At 38.2% G+C, this 19,711-nt stretch overlaps 1 pseudogene; it reads left to right on the top strand.

Annotated features, from left to right (window-relative positions):
• Positions 1 to 15,230: 15,230 nt before the first annotated feature.
• On the top strand, positions 15,231 to 16,147 carry LOC118836868 (annotated as a pseudogene).
• Positions 16,148 to 19,711: the final 3,564 nt, after the last annotated feature.

Genomic DNA, 19,711 nt, shown 5'->3' with positions numbered 1-19,711 from the left:
ATGCATTCATATAAAGTAATTGACATACACATATTTTGTGTACTAAAGTCTCAATTTGAACTAATGTCTAAAATTTAGGAAAAAATGACCTGACAGTCTTCTCAGGCAGCTGGATTCCTAAATAGCTACTCAGGTGAACTGGACAATTAAAAGTAAACAAAAGAAATACTGTAATGATCTTCTTTAACACAACTCCCAATACTAAAGCATATCTGAAAGCTGTTAGGAAGCCACGCTGGCCAGCAAACCTACCTCTCAGATGGTCCAACTTCTCTATGCTATCAGTGGAAAGATCCATAATGCAGGCAAAGTTTGGTAAATGATGAGCTATTGGAGTTTCCTGTGAACTTTAAAATGAATCTTTGAGGAAGTTGGTCTAAGATATTGTTTATTACTTGCAAAAGCTTATATTATTTAGGACAACCAGCCTCAAGCCATCTGGGTTTCACTGTGCACCTGAAATTGGACCTTATGGAATAAACTGTATAATATAAACAGCTCAGAAGAAAAGTATTTGTGATTAAGAATCAAACTTCTGAGCTGTAAGAGAGGCTGGTATGGAGGTTGGATATGCGTGCATGCGTGCGTGCGTGTGTGTGTGCATGTGTGTGTGTTCTGGTCTGGATTGTATTTTCTTCCAGAGAATTAAATTTGCTTCCAAGAGCAGGTGAGGAAAAGGAATGTGAAGGAGAATGATCAAATTTCATCCAAAAGAAGTAATGGAAGCAGCCATTACATTAATCCTCATCTTCAGACAAATTTTACTTAAAGTCAGCAGGTGGTAAGAGAGTGGGCCAAAGGTGACAACTGACTAAATCAGCTCTTTCCTTTTCTTGAGCTTGTTGCAGAATCCATTATTCTTGCCTTGACAGTACAAGAAAAACTCTTTCGTTATATGAATAGCAGATCCTACTAATAATTTCTCCTTTAACTATTCACTTGGCTAGCAAGGATTACATTTCCTTTCATTTGCATAAAGGGTGTCTGTCTGGGGAACTCAAAGGAGATTGCAAAGGCCAGGCAGTGATGGGAATAAGGGACATTTGACTGGAATGGAACCTTTAAATATTGCCTTCAGGATACAGGCAGAGTACTGCCTGCTGGGACCCTTTTTGCACATGCCGCACACCTGTACAAAAGATGGGGGTAGGCTTGGAGTGCAGTGAGGAGTTTCCCTGGATGCTGACAGGCCACTCGAGTGATCCTCACTTAAACCACTCAGACTTCAAACAAGAAAGTGAAACGAAACGCTTTAAATCTAAAAAGTTGTTTCTATAAAACCTCTACTGAAACCAGAGCTTCTTCTGGCTTAAATCCACTCAGTTCTTATACAAACAGCATCTTTAATCCAAACAAATTGACCTTTTACTTGGGCTTTGTAAGAAATTTAACTAAATGTGACCATCTTTTAAAAACATCTGTGATGCATAAAATTAATTTTTTTTAAAGGTTCAGGAGGCATTTGAAGAGCTTTTTAAAAAGTAAATCTATAGAACTTTCCAAATGTCATGTTTCCAACCTAAATATTCCAAATAGTTCTGTGATAAACCACTTCTCAGATCAAAGCCTGAGTAAGAGAGATCTAGGAGCTCTGGGGCACTCTATGACATGATGAGTGTGTGCAAACCTCTCAGGATGAAGGGTTGGCCAGATATCTCACTCCTGGGAATAGCACCTTCAACTTCATGTATATTCTGAATGCAAAATCAATCAATCAACAATTATGAAGGGTTTATTTATGTACCAAGCACTGTGATAAGAACTGAGCATATAAAGACAGAAAGAAGTGAGATAATCCCTGCCCTCAAGGAGCTTACATTCTAATAGGGAGAAGTATGTAGCTAATTAAGCTATATACTTAATAGCTGGAGAAGGGGAAAGAAGAGGAGGAGGTGGAGGAAGAGAAGGAGGAGGAGGAGGGGAGGGGGAGAAGGGAGAGGAGGAGGAGAGGGGGAGAAAGGAGGGGGAGGAGGAGGAGCAAATTTTAATAGTTGCGAGCTATTAATACTTAAACTTGCACTAAGATTTTTGGAACACAGTATAAATATATATAAAAGAAATATGAGATAGTCTTGGGAACCAAGAAACACATGATGACATTTGGTCCCTGTTCCTGGAAAATTATGGAGATAGAGTGTGTTTCCCACCCTCAGCAGTGATTCATTGATTTTTTTCTCCCCTACCACCTCCCCAACTCAAGTGTAGAATAACTCAAATATTACTCACATGCTCCATTCCCAGTGAATTTTACTCCAAAATTCTCTTCAAACCAGAAGTATAAACATAAACGTATAGTTCAGATACTTTGTGGGTATAATATGAATCTTCTATAAGAGTATAAAATTTAATTCTCTATAAGAGTATAAAATTCATATGGCCTCTGAAGTTCCTTCTAGGATCATCTCTATTCCATAATCTTATGATCCTATGACCAGAAGAATATTGCTTTAAAGAGAAAGGCCTTAATGACAATAAGCTGATTGAGATCATTGAAAGCACCCAGTAGTTTTCCCAAACACAATCTATGCAACTCTCCTCTTTCTATTCAATCCTAATCTGGGTCAATAAACAAGCATTTGTGAAGAGTTTATTATGTGATTGGGCACTGTTTTAGGGATACAAAAAAAAATGGCAGAATTAGTTCCTACCATCAAGGAGCTCACAATTTAATGTCAAGATAACTATGTAAACAACTTGGTAAATAGAAGATAACAGAGAATTAGTGGAAGGTAATCTGAAAGAGGGGGACACTAGCAACTAGCAACTGCAGAAAGTGAGTTGTAAATTGCCTTGAAAAACAAACAGGGAAAAGGATGGAGTTGAAAGGGCAGGTAACTGACTTTCTGTAGCACCTGACAAATATATGCATTAACTACAATTTGGGCAATACGGAGTTTTCATTCACTTTTTCAAGTATGGATTTCTTTATTTCTTTGGATTTCAATGAGGAGGTTTTATACTGTTCTTTGGGCTTGATACAATTAGTAGTACAATGTCAGCTGTGAATTAAAGCATTTGGAGAACTGACATCTGTAAAGAATTCTTGTTTTGTTGGATTCAGTGGAGAACAGGTTTCAAGACGTTGGTATGAACTTTTAGTGAGTTTGATGTCACTGGTAACTATCATTGAACAAAGTTATCTTCATAATCGCATATGGCATGATATATTCTATAACTTTATGGTTTTTTTGTCTATAAGTTAGTGATTTGGCCATAGAAGAAATGTCTATTTAAACCCACCATTGTCCTCATGCTTTCATCAAGGTTACACTCTAAAAGTTCATAGACCATTCCTGTAAACATTTTATAAAGAAAATAAAGTAGTCTTGTGGGTCAGAAGTTGCTTCTCTCTCTCTGTCCCTCTCCCTCTAACATATCATCCTTGAACTTTACTTTTTCCTTTGTAGTATTTCCTTTTATGAGATATTTTAAGAATTAAACCCTATATGACTTTAAAAATCTGTTGTACAATGGGCTTTTTGTGAATGGATTTGCCACTTGCATTACCTTTGGCTGCCATATGTCTCTGCTTAGCAAAATATGAGAAAACTAGGCATGTGGCTTGATAGTTATTAATAGCCTATTGAGCCTTTGGGGGGGAGTAATCATAAGAAACCATGTTTTTCTTTTCCCTTAGTGTTTGATAGCCTCCCTCCTTTAAGATATTTTGAGATTTGATCCCTCAGTGCTCAAAACTACATTTTAACTGACCCATATGTCCCCTCTAAGTGGTTGCTCTAGCCCTGCTGTTCTTCCTATCATCATTTTCTTTATTGTCATTTCTAGCTGTCAGGTTAGAGCCCAAATGGGCCAACTAAACTGTCATTTATGGAGATGATTGTTTGTGATAGAAATGTTGAGGAATCTTTTTTTATTCCTCAAGTGTTTTTCATTCTCCTTTCAGTTTCATCCTTAGATGCTTTTAGGATGGGCTCAAGTAACTGACTTGGAGTTATTGGGGCTTTTCCACCAAATCTCTTGCTGTTTTATGAGGCAAAACTCATGATCTTCAACTATCCTCTTTCCTAAGATTTAACTTTTATTTGTGTTCAAAAGCAGTATTACTCTTGGCTGATAAAGCTTTCTGTATGGCAAGGAAATCAAGTATTCACTAGTTGAGGTGATTTTTATTCTCCTTTGGCTTCTTCATTATGATCCTTAATTTACAACAATTTAACTTCCTTAGGAAATGGGGAGATTACATTGAAGTCCATCCTTTTGTCTGTTTCTCTTTTTTTCATTGTCATTCTCAGTTTTTCATTGTTCAATTTAAAATACCTCAACTGCATGCTATACCTTCTCATTTTTATTCTGCTAATTTGCTATTGATTTTGATCAATATGCTTTAACAATTTATAGACTGAGTAGAAACCCTTGATTTGGATATAACCTCTACATCAGTAATGAGTCCATCCCTGTCTGTTAGAATATAATCAATTTCATTTATGTGGATATGATCTTATTCAGTCTTCATTACATTCAGCACCACCCGACCCTCTTCTAGACAAATTATTCATATTACATATTCATTATGCTTCTGAAAACTCTCCAAATATTTAGCCTTTCTTGTCCAGTGCCCTGAAATATGGATGGGAGGGATATACTCTGTGGAGGGGAGGGAACCAATGCAGATTTGCTTCTAATAACCTTCTGGACTCAGGCACTTCAGAGCCTCCAGGCACATGCCTAGAGAGCCTATTAAATAATCAGAATAATATTTTAGGCACTCAGGCAAGGCAGTAGGAGGGAAATATTAATGACTTATAAGCCTTTCAGCTTCCTTCAAATACCAACATAGACATACTTTTCTACTCATCAAATTTGGTGAACCTATTCTATGTGCTGGGGCAAACCAAGATAACCACATGAGACCCTTTCTAACAGAAAAAAAAAATTAGCAGCAAGATGTTTGTTAATATAAAATACAGATTTCTTACTTAGAGAAAATGTAAATTAACTTGCTTTGCAAGGTAATAGCATTATTTGCCTTTTCCTGTTGCCATTCAAATGTGCATTGAAATTATCAGCAACAGCAGCATTGTAACAGTTTGCATTTATACAGTACTTTAGTGCTATAAAGTACTTTTATATACCTTATTCAATTTGACTTTTACAAGCTCCACAATAGTCCTATTCCAACACTTGAACATAGCATGGAGTTGGCCATGGGTTTTTGAAGGCTATGCCAATAGAGCACAAGCTCAGGCATGTTCTACTAGGCTGGAAAACTTTCAAGTATGGGCTGAGCATCATATTACGTTTCTGCTGTCCTATGACCAGCCTAGATAAATATGGAGATGTTCATCACCAGAAGGCTGGCCACCAGGCGATGAATATTTCTTAGCCATGGCAACCCATGAAACAAAACAAAAACACAAAACGTTCCTCAGTTGTTTGTCTCACTTTTATATCTGAAGGGACAGTAGTGGGGTGGCATAAAAGGGAGCAGGAGCTCTCATTAATTTTTTTAATTCCCCACTAGTTGACCTTCTACGTTCAATCAAATGTCAAATACTCTTGATTCTACCTTCACTTTATCCCCTTCATTTTTCCCCTCATAAACTTAAATTGCTCTTTCCCTATTTCAGGAATCTATTATCTTTTGCTTAGATCTTTGTAATAGTCTTTTTAACTGGTCTTCCAGCTTTTCCTCAAATTCTTCCTTCACACAATTGACAGAGCAATCTTCCCAATACAGGGATCACTTCTCAATTTCAACAGTAATAGCAACCCAATGACAAGCTTTCCCTGGTTCTCCATTGCCTCTATCAGAAAATAAAAAAAACACCTGAGTCTGCCATGTAAGGACCAGTACAACTTAGCCTTAGCCCAGTTTTCTAACATTATTTCGCTCAGCTTTCCTTAGTTTTACACTCCAGACAAACGGGATAACCAGCTGTCATCGTATTTTGTCTTATTCTTTACTGCCTCTGTGTATCATGCCTGGCACATAGTAGTGCTTATTCTCTCTTTACCTGTTGAAATCTTCCTCTTTCTTCAAGGCCCAGCTAGGTTCCCCCTCCCTCATGAAGGCTTGCCTGAACCCCTCAGCAGAGCTTCATCTATTCCTCCTGGTGTATCTTCTGGCAGAAGAAGCACGGCTTAATGGAAAGAGAACTGGCCTTTTGGGCTGAAAGTCTTATATTCAAGGCCTGCCTCTAACACATATGGGCTATGTGACCTGGAGCAAGTCACTCAATTTATCAGTGCCCCAGGCCACTCTTTATGATCTTGGCCAGGAGAATTTTCTTCAAAGTGCTTCCTTATACCAAAAAAATCACTTCTTATGCCTCCCCCATCAAAAAAAAAACAAAACAAACACTTCCTATGGCACTCTCTCGAGACTCTTTGTGTATCATTCCACATTGTATTTTTATGCCAATTTGCATGTCTTATCAGCCCAATTTTATTGCAAAATCTTTCAGACAAGGACTATGCTGTTTTATCTTTATATTCCCTAATATTTTGAACCATGCTTTATGGACAGTAGGCTCTTAATTAATTTGTGTAGAACTGAATTAGAGGAAAGGTTGCTTAAAATCACAAAGATACTAGACCATCTATAAATATTCATTTCATTTCTGGTACTCTCATCACAAATCAATCAACACATACTTATTTAGCATCTACTACAGAACCAGAAGGATGGCATCATACTCTAGCATGTTCTGGAATCCAAGGGGTTTGGATACCAAGACTCCACCTAGTTGACTTGGTTGCAAAATGACCAAAAAGCCAAGGACAAGATAGATAATTAAAGGATTCCTTCCCTTTTATTCTATAGACACACTCTCCGAAGAAGAACTGGCCTGTTGGATTCCATCTTTGCTGATCTTTTCCTTTATACTTATACCCACAAAGGAAACTCAGCTGTTTGAGGGTCTGGGGGGAAAAGAGACTATGGTAGAATTGTATATGTACAGCCTTCTTACCCTATTTCTTCCACCTTCACCACATGCTTCAGTGTGATGTGAGACTCACTGCTTCCATCTAAGTCCCACTTTCCATCTGAAGCTAATTTATAGTATTCTGCCCATACTTTTCCTTCTTTATATCTTTTCTCTTCCCTTCCTCATTCCTTCACTACTCTACATTATATATGCCTCCAGTCTCCCCACTCTACCTGACTCTTCATCCCATCCTATCTTATATATCTTTGATATTTGCTATAGTTCTGGGACTAGAGAGAGGGTCTTTTTACTATCACCATTCTCCCCACACACCCATACATACTCAGCATATGTCTGTGGAATGGTAAAAGGAGGTTGAGAAGGGAGGCTACAATCCTTCAACATACTTTGTGTATCCACTTAATATGACAGTATCTATAACTTTACTCCATACCCCCTCCCTACATCTATGTTTCTTTCTATTTGGCCTTTGTGTTTTTCCCCCTTCCCCCATCCCTCCTTACCTTGGTTGGAACTGAAACTAGACTCTGAATTTTGATTTAATACAAAATGAAATATATATTTAAAAGATTGAATTAATGTACTGCTAAAAGAATTGGACTATATCCATAATAGCATTCTTACTAAATATGAAAACCGAAAATTTTAAGATTCAGCTATCTAAAAGGATGGTTCATAGCTTCTACTTGGAAACAGAAAAGCTGTTTTTGACATGTGCCCAAAGGCATCAAGAAATGTCATTTCATGTAATGCTAGGACATTGCTCTTTTCAGTGCTCAGGGTCAGCCTAAGAAAGCTAATTAAAACAATTATAATTTTTGGTTATGAGCCAGCCTACCTTACTGAGATTCAATTCAACAAACACCCAACAAACAAACATTTAGAAAATATCCATTATGTATAAGACAAGTATTGGCCACTTGGGAAATAAAGGAGAAGAAAACATAAAACTGCCCTCATGGAACTTATGTTTTACTTGAATTAAGAAGTGTAATTCCACTTGATTGTATAGGGAGCAATATAACTAATTTCTCTCCTCATGTAAGTTAGGCTAATTTTTCTCTCCTCCACTCTTGGTTAGCTCAGGGGACTAAAAGTTCAGGCTGTTGCCATCACCTTCTGATTGCCTGAGTACAATTGAAATAGCTGGAGGAATATTAAGTACCCATCTTATTGTTATATTGGCCTTGCCAATGTAATAAAAAATGACTATTTGGTCAAAGTTAATTTACACTTTTAATGCTATGCCAATCAAATTACCAAAGGGATGCTTTACATAACTTGAAAAATAATAACAAAATTGATTTGGAAAAATAAAGATCTAGAATAGCAAGGAAAATTATCAAAGGAGGTAAGGATTAAAGAGGGAATAGCACTTCCAGACCTCAAAATATATTGCAAAGGAGCAGTCATCAAAACCATCTGGTATTGGTTAAAAAATAGAGAGGTGGATCAATAGAACAGGCTAGACAAGGGAGAATCAGAAACAATGGAACTCAATAACCCAGTGTTTGATAAACTGGAAAACATAAATTACTTAGGAAAGAACTCCATATTTTGCAAAATCTGCTTGAAAAATGGAAAGCAGTCAAGCAGAAACTGGGCTCAGACCAACACCTTACCCTTTATTCCATAGTATATTCCAAATATATTCATTACCTAAATATTAATGATCACACTATTAAAAAATAGAAAAGAAGCAGATCATATACTTCTTACAACGATGGGTAGGACATGTACTCTTAACCAAATAAGGGAGAGAGGCATTTGCAAATGATAACAGATAGCTTTGATTACATGAAACTGAAAACCTTCTGCACAAACAAAATTAGTGCATCTATGATAAGAAGAGGAGCAGTCAAATGGAGGGAAAAATTTTTGAATCAAATTTCTCTGATAGGGGTTTGGCATACTAGATATTTAAATAATTGGCACATATGTATGTATAGCATAATATATATGTTATACATGTATATAACATACCATATATAATATGCATAATGTGTATCTCTGTGTGTATACACACACACACACACACACACACACACACACAACCAAAAGCAATTTCCCAGTAGATAATTCATCAAAGGATATAAACAGTCCTCAAAAGATGAATCATAAACTACTAACAACCTCATGAAAGAATATATAAAATCATTAATGATAAGAGAATTGCAATTTAAAACAATGCTGCAATGTTACTTCCTGCCCTACAAACTGGCAAAGATGATAAAAATGGGAAGTCAACACTGGACAGGTTTGGGGAAGAGAGACACTAATATTTTGTTAGTGGGGTGCTGAAACAGTACAATCATTTTGAAAGCAATTTGAAATTATTTATATAAAGGGACTAAAATGCCCATACCTTTTGGATAATTCCATTACTGAGCTTATTCCCCAAGGAGCCAAAATTTGGACTTTATATAAGAATTTATCATAGTATTTTTCACTATAGTAAAGGATCAGAAACAAAATAGGTGTCTATTAACTGGGAATGGCTAAACAAATTGTGATGTAATGAAATGGGATGGAATATTATAGTAAGAAATGATGAATATTATGAATTATAGAAAAATAGACTTAAATGAACTGATGCAAGGGAAAATAAGCAGAAACATGAAAACAATATACAACAATATAAATGAAAAGAACAACCATAAAAAATCAATAATGAATGTTGCAAAAGTATAAAGAACAAGCATAGTTTAAAAGAAGAAATATGAAAAAATGCTCCCAACCCATATCTTTGTAGAGGTGAGAGTCCACAAGTATTGCCTATTTCACATATTTTCAGACTTATTTGATGAATTCATCAATTATGTGGATTTTTTCTTCTTTTTCTTTTTTGTTTTAAAAAATACTCTTTATTATGTGGAAAGGATCTCTAGGAGGGGAGGGAGGAAAGATACTGGGGAAAACAATAATGATGTAAAAAATCCAAATACATCAACACAAACATAATTTTTAATAGGCAGACATAATTTATTATTATACAATTTCAACTTGCCTTGTTGTAAGAACCTTCCAACTTTAGAAAAATTAATATAAAACAAAAAACATTATCAAATGAATTTTCCCAATGAGGAGTCATAAAGACCCCTATAAGCCACCTCAGCTAGCAAATAATTTATCTTCTTACTAAATAGAGAGATATGGCAGCTAACAACCAAAACTGGAAGGAGGAAGATAAAAGAATTGAGAATGAAACATTCCATTACTTTGGATCCTCCATAATGGACTCTAGCCGGCCGTTATGGGGGTAAGTGGGGTGAGTAGTTAGGAAAGAGATGGATTTTAATCTTCCACTGTCTCATTTTTAGCCATTAGCATTTTCTCTATCTGTCTGCCATTGCTGGAATGCTCAATCTCTTCATATTTACTTCCTGCCTTCTTTGACTTCCTTTAAGTTTCAACTAAAATCTGTCTTCTACAGGAAGTCTTTTCTAATACCTCTTAATTCTAGCTCCTCTCCTCTGATGATTATTTCCTATTTATCGTGCATATAGCTGAATCGTATATATTTGTTTAGGCCACTGGGTGTCACAGTGAATAAAGCACCAGGCCTGGAGTCAGAAAGACCTGAGTTCAAATACAGCCTCAGACACTTACAAGTTGTATGACCCTGGTCAAAGCCTCTAACGCTATTTGCCTCAGTTTCCTCATCTGTAAAATAAGCTGGAGAAAGAAGTGGCAAACCACTCCAATATCCTTGCCAAGAAAACCCCAAATGGGGTCTAGGGGAACAAAGGCAGAAATTGGTTTCCATTCCATTATCTTGATTCGATTGTGAGCTCCTTGAGGGCAGGGACTGTCTTTTGACTTTCTTTGTATCCTCAGCACCTAGCACAGCTCCTGGTATACAGTAGGTGCTAAATAAATGCTCATGGACTGAATGAATGCCTATTAAGTCATAAGATCATAGATCTATGGCTTGAAATCATTCAGGTAATCTAGTCCAGCCCTCTCATTTTACAGATGAAGAAACTGTGACCCAGAGAAGTTAAAAAAAAATTGTCTAAGGCCACACGACTCATAAAAGGCAGAGCCAGAATTCAAATTAAGACCTTCTGCCTCCAAAATGAATGTTCTTTTTTATTGTGCCAGATTATCTCTCTATCATTCCTTTGGATTCCAGAACAAGCTCCAGAAAGCCTTAGGCAAAATGTGGTGGTTACATGAAAGGATTAACTAGAGAATTTACCTTAATATTTTAAAAGATCTGTGATTTCATCCATGGGTCCTTCTGAAAATTACAACTCTTTAGGATATACTAACTTCTCAGATTAGCTGAGAACAGGAAATTTTTAAAGGAATATTTTTAATTAAGGCAGGAAAAAGGAAAACCTCTAGTCAAAGTTTTGTTAGGAGTAGAAGAGGAAAGGAAGAGCTATGGAGTAGGAGAAACTTTAAAGTTAAACCTTACCAACTTTCTAATTTTGCCTTAGGTCTAACCCTTCTTAAACACAGAGGTAAGACCATACCCTCAACTGCAAAGGCAGATCTTTGCATTGCTTTTTAAAGGATTCTACAATGGAGCCAAAGTGACTTCTCTATTCTATACTCATGACACTGTCTCCCACTCTCCATGCCTTTCCATGAACCATCCCCTATCCCTAGAATGCATTCCTTGCTCATTTCCAACTCACAGAACTCCTCATTTCTTTCAAGAATCAATTTCTACATCAGAGCTGTTCAAAAAACAGCCGGAGGGCTGCATGCAGCATGCAGTGTGATTGTATGTGGCCCAAAGTGTGATTTTATGTGGTCGGCCCGTGGGTTTTAATTTTCACGAGTGAAAAAATAAAGTAATAATTTGCATGTAATGTGTATTAGATTTTTTAATTCCGTCACTAATAAATAATCTCATTGATGTTAATTTTCTTTGGTGTTTTTAAGCAGTACTACGGACAGAACATATCGCATGGGATTTTCAATCCATCTGTGGGATGCGTTCTGTCTGTACGATGCAGACTAGTCAGTATGCACCTACCTTGATGCTATGTTGTGTTGTCGCTTTGTTGTCTTGTGTTTGCTTTCACGCTTAGCACCTTCACCTGTCCTTTTGATGAGGCATGTTCTCCCACTTTCTATTAATGTACCATATTTTTTATTCTGGTTGCAGCCCTCGAATAATTATTTTATTTTAATGCAGCCCTAAGACAGCCCTGTTCTACATGAAGCCTTTTCTGATCTCCATCCCACCCTATCCCACCTCAATTATTAAAGCCTTGTCTTTGTAACTACCTTGGGGATAATATTAGCACCTACCTCAGTTTCTTGTGGTAAAGATCAAATGAGACAGCATATTGTAAAATGTTTGAAAAATCTTAAAGTGCTATGTAAATGCTAGCTATCATTAATATTAATTTAATTGTCTTCTATTTATTTGTACTTATTCTTTTTCTAGTTTTTCTATAAATACCTATGCATTTGTTGTCTCTCCTATTAGAAAAGAATTTCTTTTGCTAATACTGATAGTTTCATTCTTTATATTTGTATCCCTGGCACCTAGCACAGCACAGGACTCATAGTAGGCACTTAAATGCTTGCTGATTACTGATTCTAATGATACCTCTGTCACCCTCAGTCTTCCACAAGTCTAAACAAGCCTCCCAATATGCCAATGAAAATTGACTCTTGTAAAAATAAATGGACACTTAAACACCCTCAAAAATGGAAATGTTCCACTCTTTTGGTTGATATAATTCATGGCAAGGGTTTCTGGCCGTAACTGTTTTAAGCAGTAAGAAATCTGTAAGGTAAAGGAGGCAGATTTTTAACCCAGTCATGAAGGTATTCTGATTGGTATACTGATTTGATGATTCCATGATAAAGATTATCCATGGAAAGGAAGAGATTTCAGAAAAATGAAAATGCCCCTCCCCTAACATCATGAGTTTATCAGTTATATGTATGCCCACTGTCGTCAATCCTAGACCAAACTTTCATAAAGCAACATCTGCCCTCAATCTTGGATTCTGGCAATGGAAATGTATTCCATGTGGCGCACAACTTGCCACAATGCAGTCCAGCTGTTTGGAAAATATGGCCTGATGAGAGCAGTAAGTCCAAGAGAATAGTGAGAAAGTAGGACCTAAGTCTACAGCAAAGTTCTGGCATGATATCTGGGGATAGATGTGACACTCCAGGATGAGACTGTTGTCACATCAAAAAAGTCATCCATGAGATCATTGGCTCAGGTCACACTCATCTGATAGTTCAGCTGTCTAAGTATATATGTAGGATTCCTTAGAGAAGATTTTAAACTGGGAGTGGGTTTATTCTTATAATCATGTTCCAGGACAAGGAAAGCATGCAGTTCATTGTAACAGGATTTGACCCTTCTTGCCTTGCAAGTCTCCTGGTCTGTGATAACTTCATTATGGAAAGAGTACTGGATTGGGAGACCCAGGACCTGGGTTCAAATCCAGGCTCTGCCTTTGACTATCTGCATGATGTTATTTGACTTTTCTGGCCTTTGTTTTCCTCATCCATAAAAGTGGGATGGTGGACTAAATAACCTGTAAAGTACCTTCCAACTCTACAATCTTTCTTTTCCTCTAGTGAATATTCAGGTGTTTATTCAAATTGTTGCAGTATAGACAGGGCACATAATAATTAACATTCATCTAGAAATTTAAGCTTCAGAGAGGATTTTCCTCAGAGTCCTCCTGTGAAGAAACGGATCATTTTGCAGATTAAGAAAATGAAGTTCAGGCACACCCTGTGTGTCCAAGGTCACACAACTAGTAATTGTTGACTAGCTACAGCTAGACAAATTCAGTTGTTAGGAATTAAGCGCCAGGGAGAAGGGGTCAGTGGTAATAAAGAGAACAGTCTGATGAGAGGATACAGTCATGGGGAGATGGGGAACAGCCCATCACCTAAAGAGTATGCCTGCACTTCACAAGAAAACGATGGCCCTTGGAAAGGGATATCACGATGACAAGACCCTGGGAGAGGCAGCCTAAGGGCAGTCCAGGTCCTGGGTGGTGGTGGTGCTACTGGTAGACAACTACAAGTCAAGGTCCAGAGAAGCATGCCCTCCCCTAACTCCAACTGCCAAATAGGAAGAGTCCACTAGAGAAGCATGCCCTCGTGTCAATACATCTAAGGCAAAGCTATTGTTCTGTGCTAAGTATGTTCTAGTGCCAGAGTCAGAATCTAGACCTAAGTTTCTCCAGACTCCAAGGCCAGCATACTTTCCACTAAATCTAGCTATTTTTATTCATCCTTCATTTTCAAAGAGGACCAGTGATATCATGGGTGATATCTTAACTTGCATTTGAATTGGATTTACGTGGGTCAGAGTTGCACAAAACTGTCAGTCGCACTCTCTCTTCCAGAGTCATTGAAGTCCAGTGGCAAGATAAGTCAGGATGACTGGTGATGGCCCAGAGGATGATCTTGGTGTCTTTGATGTCTGACCATTTTAAACACTCTACAGCACCAGCTTCACACATCCTTGTGGACGTTGGAACAAAATATTCTCATCCATCTTATTCTTTCCAACAGGGGAAATCTTCACATGCTTGAGATAGACATCCCCTTAATTTGCTAACAGTTTTGAAGCCTATTGGTTACCCACAACCTGGTTAAGCCTGTCTGCTAAGATAGTTTTGCCAGGATATGCTCATCATGCTAAAGCTTCTTAGAGACACAGGTGAGGGTTGAATGAGAGGTGGACACCAAAGGTGGATGAGCAGCCCTGTCAAAAACTCAGCAAACCCTCACAGCAGAGATGCTAGTCTTCTCTAAACATCCCATACACCCCATCAAGCTTTAGTGGTGCTACTAATGCTAATGCTATGGGCTCTTTCAAAACCCTGATAAGCTTCTTCCTGCAGTATAGCCTCAACAAGATTATAGGGATCATTACTTAGTGACTTACTTTCCCTTCTAATAGAATGAAAATTTCTTAAAGACAGGGACTCTGTTATTTTCTTCCTTGCTTGCTTGCTTCTTTCCTTCTTCCTCTTCCTTTCTTGTTTGCTTCTTTCTTTCCTTTCTCCTTCCTCCCTCCCTCCTTCCTCTCTCTGTCTTTCCTTCCTCCTTTCTTTGTTTTTGTTTTGTTTTTGTATTCCTAGGACCAGCACTGTACCTAGACCATAGCAAGTAGTGAATAAATGTTTATTGAATTGAAATAAAGAATTAAAAGTAAAAATGTAAGGGTGGAAGGGGCTCGCAACCTTGGGGGAGACTGAGGCCGCTCCGCCCCACCGCTGCCTCTGGAGTGAGAGGGGCTTGACAGATGGGGAAACTGGGTCCAGAGAGGACTAGGGAGGTCCCGCCAGCCCCCCGCGGCCAAGCTCATGGCAGATGGAGGGGCCTGAGGGGCCGGGGGTCTGGTCCAGGGTCAGATGGTCCCAGCAAGGGCAGAGGTTTGGGGACACGCGGGGAGGGCCGGCCCAGGATGAGCCCACAAGCAGTCCTAGAGACGAAAATGCAAATGGAGAATACATATCACCATTTCATGACATTCAGATTTACGCAGACAAGAATGTGTTCCATATGGTACTGGAAGTACCTCGATGAACAAATGCAAAGATGGAGATCGCAACAAAGGATCCTTTAAACCCCATTAAGCAAGACGTCAAAAAGGGAAAACTCCGCTACATCACCAACATCTTCCCTCACAAAGGGAACTGAACTACAGGGTCATCCCTCAGACTTGGGAAGATCCAGGGCATAAAGACCAGTAAACAGGCTGCTGTGGGGACAATGGCCCGATTGAAGACTGCGAGATTGGGAGCAAGATATGCTCGAGAGGAGAAGTGATCGAAGTGAAAGTTCTGGGCATATTAGCGATGACTCGCAAAGGAGAAACCAATTGGAAGGTCATTGCAATCAACTTGGATGATACCGATGCTCCTAGCTGTAACGATATTAGCGACGTCAGAAAGCTGAAACCTGGTTATCTAGAAGCCACTGTGGAATGGTTTAGAAAGTACAAGGTGCCTGATGGGAAACCAGAAAATGAGTTTGCTTTCAAAGCAGAGTTTGAAGATAAAGACTTTGCCACTGACATCATTAAAAGCACTTATGATCACTGAAGGCATTTGTGGCGAACAGACGGAGAAGGAATTAACTGCATGAACACGACTATAGAGGACAATTCCTTCAAGTGCAGCATGGACTCTGCCAAAGCCATCGTAGATACTCTGCCATCACCTTGTGAATCTACCTGTGTCATTCCCACAAACATGGACAAGTGGTTTTATTACCAGAGCAACTAATGGCCACTCAGGAAGACCAGCCAGCATTGCTGCATTCCCTTGGTCAGGAAATCCTAGATTCCAAAGTCGTAGCTTTGAAGAGGCAGCTTTTTGAAGCCAAATTCCGTGTTAACTGGTTGTGTCTATCCAGAACGTTTCGTCCTCCCACGAGCAGCTTCTCCTTACCCCTGCCCAATGCGTCCCCAGGGCCGGGCTGTCGATAATTGGAAAGCCCTTTGCGGAGAGCTGCATGTGCAGAAGCAAGCATGCTTTGGGTGTATGTGTTTACCATATGGTGGGAAATAAAATTATTTTGCCAAAAAAAAAATGTAAGGAGGAAATAATTTCCCAAGTACCTGAATCCTAAGAAACCAAGACAATTTTGGCTCCAAAAGAAATTACAAAAGTCAGATTGTTAACTACTAGGGGAAGCAGTGAAGCACAAAAATCTGAATTGCAAAATGCTTGAAGAGCAGCACTCTCTTACCCAAGGGAAGAGACTGTTTATTTTTATCCCTAAGCAGAAAAAGGTGAGACTGTAGTCACCAAACACTTGGTAAGGCATTTATAGACTTCCAAAGTCATGAACATTATTTTGAGAAGCATTTACCCTGGAGGGGCCTAAGGGAAAAAGACAAACAAATGAGGAATAAAGTCACTATTGTATTTCTTCATTACATCTTTTATAGCAACAATGAACATTAAGGGGAATCCCTTTAAGGACAATGCATCTCATTAAGGAAAACTAATGGCAGTTGGCTAGTGGAAAGATTAGAGAGCAACCATTAGGAACTGGAGTAGACCCTAGAGACTATTTCAGTCCAACTCCACACACAAAGAGGTCGTGACTTGTCCAGGATCACACAGCTAATAAATATCTGAGACTTTTAACACAAGTTTTCCTGATTCCAAGTTCAGCTCTCTATCCTCTAAGCCTTATGACTGGTGTCTTAGAGACCAACCAATTCAATTATCTCATTCTATAGATAGGAAGATTGAGACTCAGAGATAGAAAGTGGCCTGCCCCAAGTGACATAGCTACTTAATGTGAGAGCTGTGACTAGAATAACTTTGAACAGATTGAAAATGAGTCTACTTCCTAGACTTTAATATTTGGTAAGTTAATTTAACATAACCTTTAAGAAGTGCATAATTACTTCATTCAGAGACCTTCTATAAGAAACCAACATATTAAAAGGAATTAGCCCAGAAATCGATGACATAATTACAAGGGGCTAAAGTTCGAATGTCTTCATACTTGTGTTTCCCTGTAAGGGTCAGCCCTAGCTAATGCTCCTTAGAAGAGATTTTTAGTGCCTAGAAGTCCTAAAACAATGTAGGTCTCTCCTGTTCTCCTGCTCCATGCAGTCTTTCCCAGGACCAAGGATATTACCAGATCCCACCACATGGAAACTCCTGGTCTACCTTTTTCTCAGTATTTCACAAGTATGTTCTCTTCCCCTAAGTTCTATGGATCAATTCCTTTGGTAAGAGCTTGACTTATACTTAGAGAATGATCCCATTCAGCATGTTTCCCCTCCTTTTTCCCTCCCCCTCTACCCTTCAGGATCAACTCTAAGACCTTACCTTCTCTCAATTCCCCTTCTCTCATATCCCACCCACCCATGGCAGTAGTAGCTCAGCCAGGCTATACCTAGGAAAGTCCTTAATTAAGAACAGGCAAGGTCACCTGCTGCAAACTAGGCCATTGTCAGCCATCTTGATTTTTGTCTTGCCACTGGACTCTGATGACTCTGGCCGACAGAGTGAGGCTAACAACTTTGCAAAGCTCTGCTTCACATATCCAATTCACATAAGTCAAGACATCACCCTCATGATGTCATTAGTCCTCTTTGAGAATGAATGACAAGCAACAACAACAACATTTATAATACCAACTGTATGGACAAGAGAAAAAGATATCTCACGTATATTATTTAAATACTGAAACTCTCTGGGAAGCAATTATTCAATCTAGAGGAAAAAAAAATGAATGAAATGTTACTAATTCAGATTGTTTAGACCTGAATTATGCAGAGATCTTCAATAAAGTTTAATCACACTTTGACTGATGGTTGGTCTCCAACTTACAAATGAGTCTCTGTTGCAAAAATTAAGCTTTCAAGTCATTAGTGTGGAATTTAGGATATTCTTTCTCATGTAAAAATTAGGTAGGGAAAAAAAAATTAGGTAGGGAGGTAGGTAGACTAGATAGGATAGGTAGATAGATAGGTAGATAGATGGATATAGAGATACAGATACAGAGAAATACTGGTCTGAGCACGCCTCTGCTTGGAAGAAACCTTAAAATTCATCTCTTATAGGAATTTTTAATTTTTCTGTGTGTGTGAAATGGACCCCTTTGGAAGGCTAGTGAAGCCTATGGACTCCTTCTCTGAAGAATGTTTTTAACTGAATATAATAAAATACACAAGATTAAAAGGAAATTAAAGGTTAATGAAAATAAAGAGGTATTTTTCCCCATCCAAGTTCAGGGACTCCCTAAAATCTATCCACAGACTACTATTTACGGACCTCAGGTAAAGAAGCCATGATCTGGTCTAACCCTCTCATTTTTTAAGTCCACAGAGTTCTGTTTTCAGAAGAAGGGATCCATGCACTGCAGAACAATGGAGGAGGAGAAGGGAGACAATTCTCTCTCTTCTTTCCTGGATGAAGGACTAACTTTTGGGGAAAAACATAAATCTCTTCCAAACTATTTTGTATTTCATTATTTTTGTATATATTTGCATTAATTTACTTTGTGCTGTTTATTTCTCTATGTACTTGGCTTCTCCATTAGAATGTAAGCTTCTTGAAAGTAGGAATAATTTCATTCTTTTTACTTGTAACCCAGAGCCTAGCAGTGTAGGACACAAAGCAGGTACTTAATGAATAATTGCTGATTGATTGATTTGATTTCTGTAATAGAGTGACTCTTGGGGAGCAGGCATCCTCTTCAAAGCAGAGGTAATTTGTAAGTTTGGTGCTTAAGTTGGACTGCTTCTGCAGCAAGAAATGTATTCTATTGGCTGATGATCATCAATTAACACTGGTGATCAAGAAGACAAAAATTGTTTACTGATGTCAAATCATGAACACATTTTTACTGGAGTGGCGCAGGAATCTGTCCTTAGCAATATGCTGTCCACTTTTTTATCAGTGACTCAAGTGATAACATAGATTGTGTGTTTATCATATTTATAGACAACACAAAACTAGGAAGGGTAGTGAACACACCCAATGACAGTAGGAAAGGCCAAAGATCTCAACGAGGCCAAAGGTCTCAAGAAGCTAGATCAATTGGTCATTCTTAATAAGACAAACAGTAACAAAGATAAAACTAAAGTCCCACCTGTTATATGTTTTAATTAATTATTTTAAATGCATGTAGTTACTAAGAAAGTTTTATTCATAGGGCTATAGATCTAGAGCTGGAAGGGATCTCCAAGGCCCTCTAATGCAACCCTCTTATTTTGCATATAAGGAAACATATAAGGAAGATGACTGACAACTGAGAATTAAAGGGATGGTCTTGGGAGGAGAATCTCTCTTTCCCTGAAGTCTATAAAAGTGAGCTGGTAA

The sequence above is a fragment of the Trichosurus vulpecula genome, chromosome 2 (assembly GCF_011100635.1).
Source record: "Trichosurus vulpecula isolate mTriVul1 chromosome 2, mTriVul1.pri, whole genome shotgun sequence".
NCBI lineage: Eukaryota > Metazoa > Chordata > Mammalia > Diprotodontia > Phalangeridae > Trichosurus > Trichosurus vulpecula.
The sequence above is the reverse complement of the archived record's forward strand: the minus strand, read 5'-3'. Positions and strand labels throughout refer to the sequence as shown.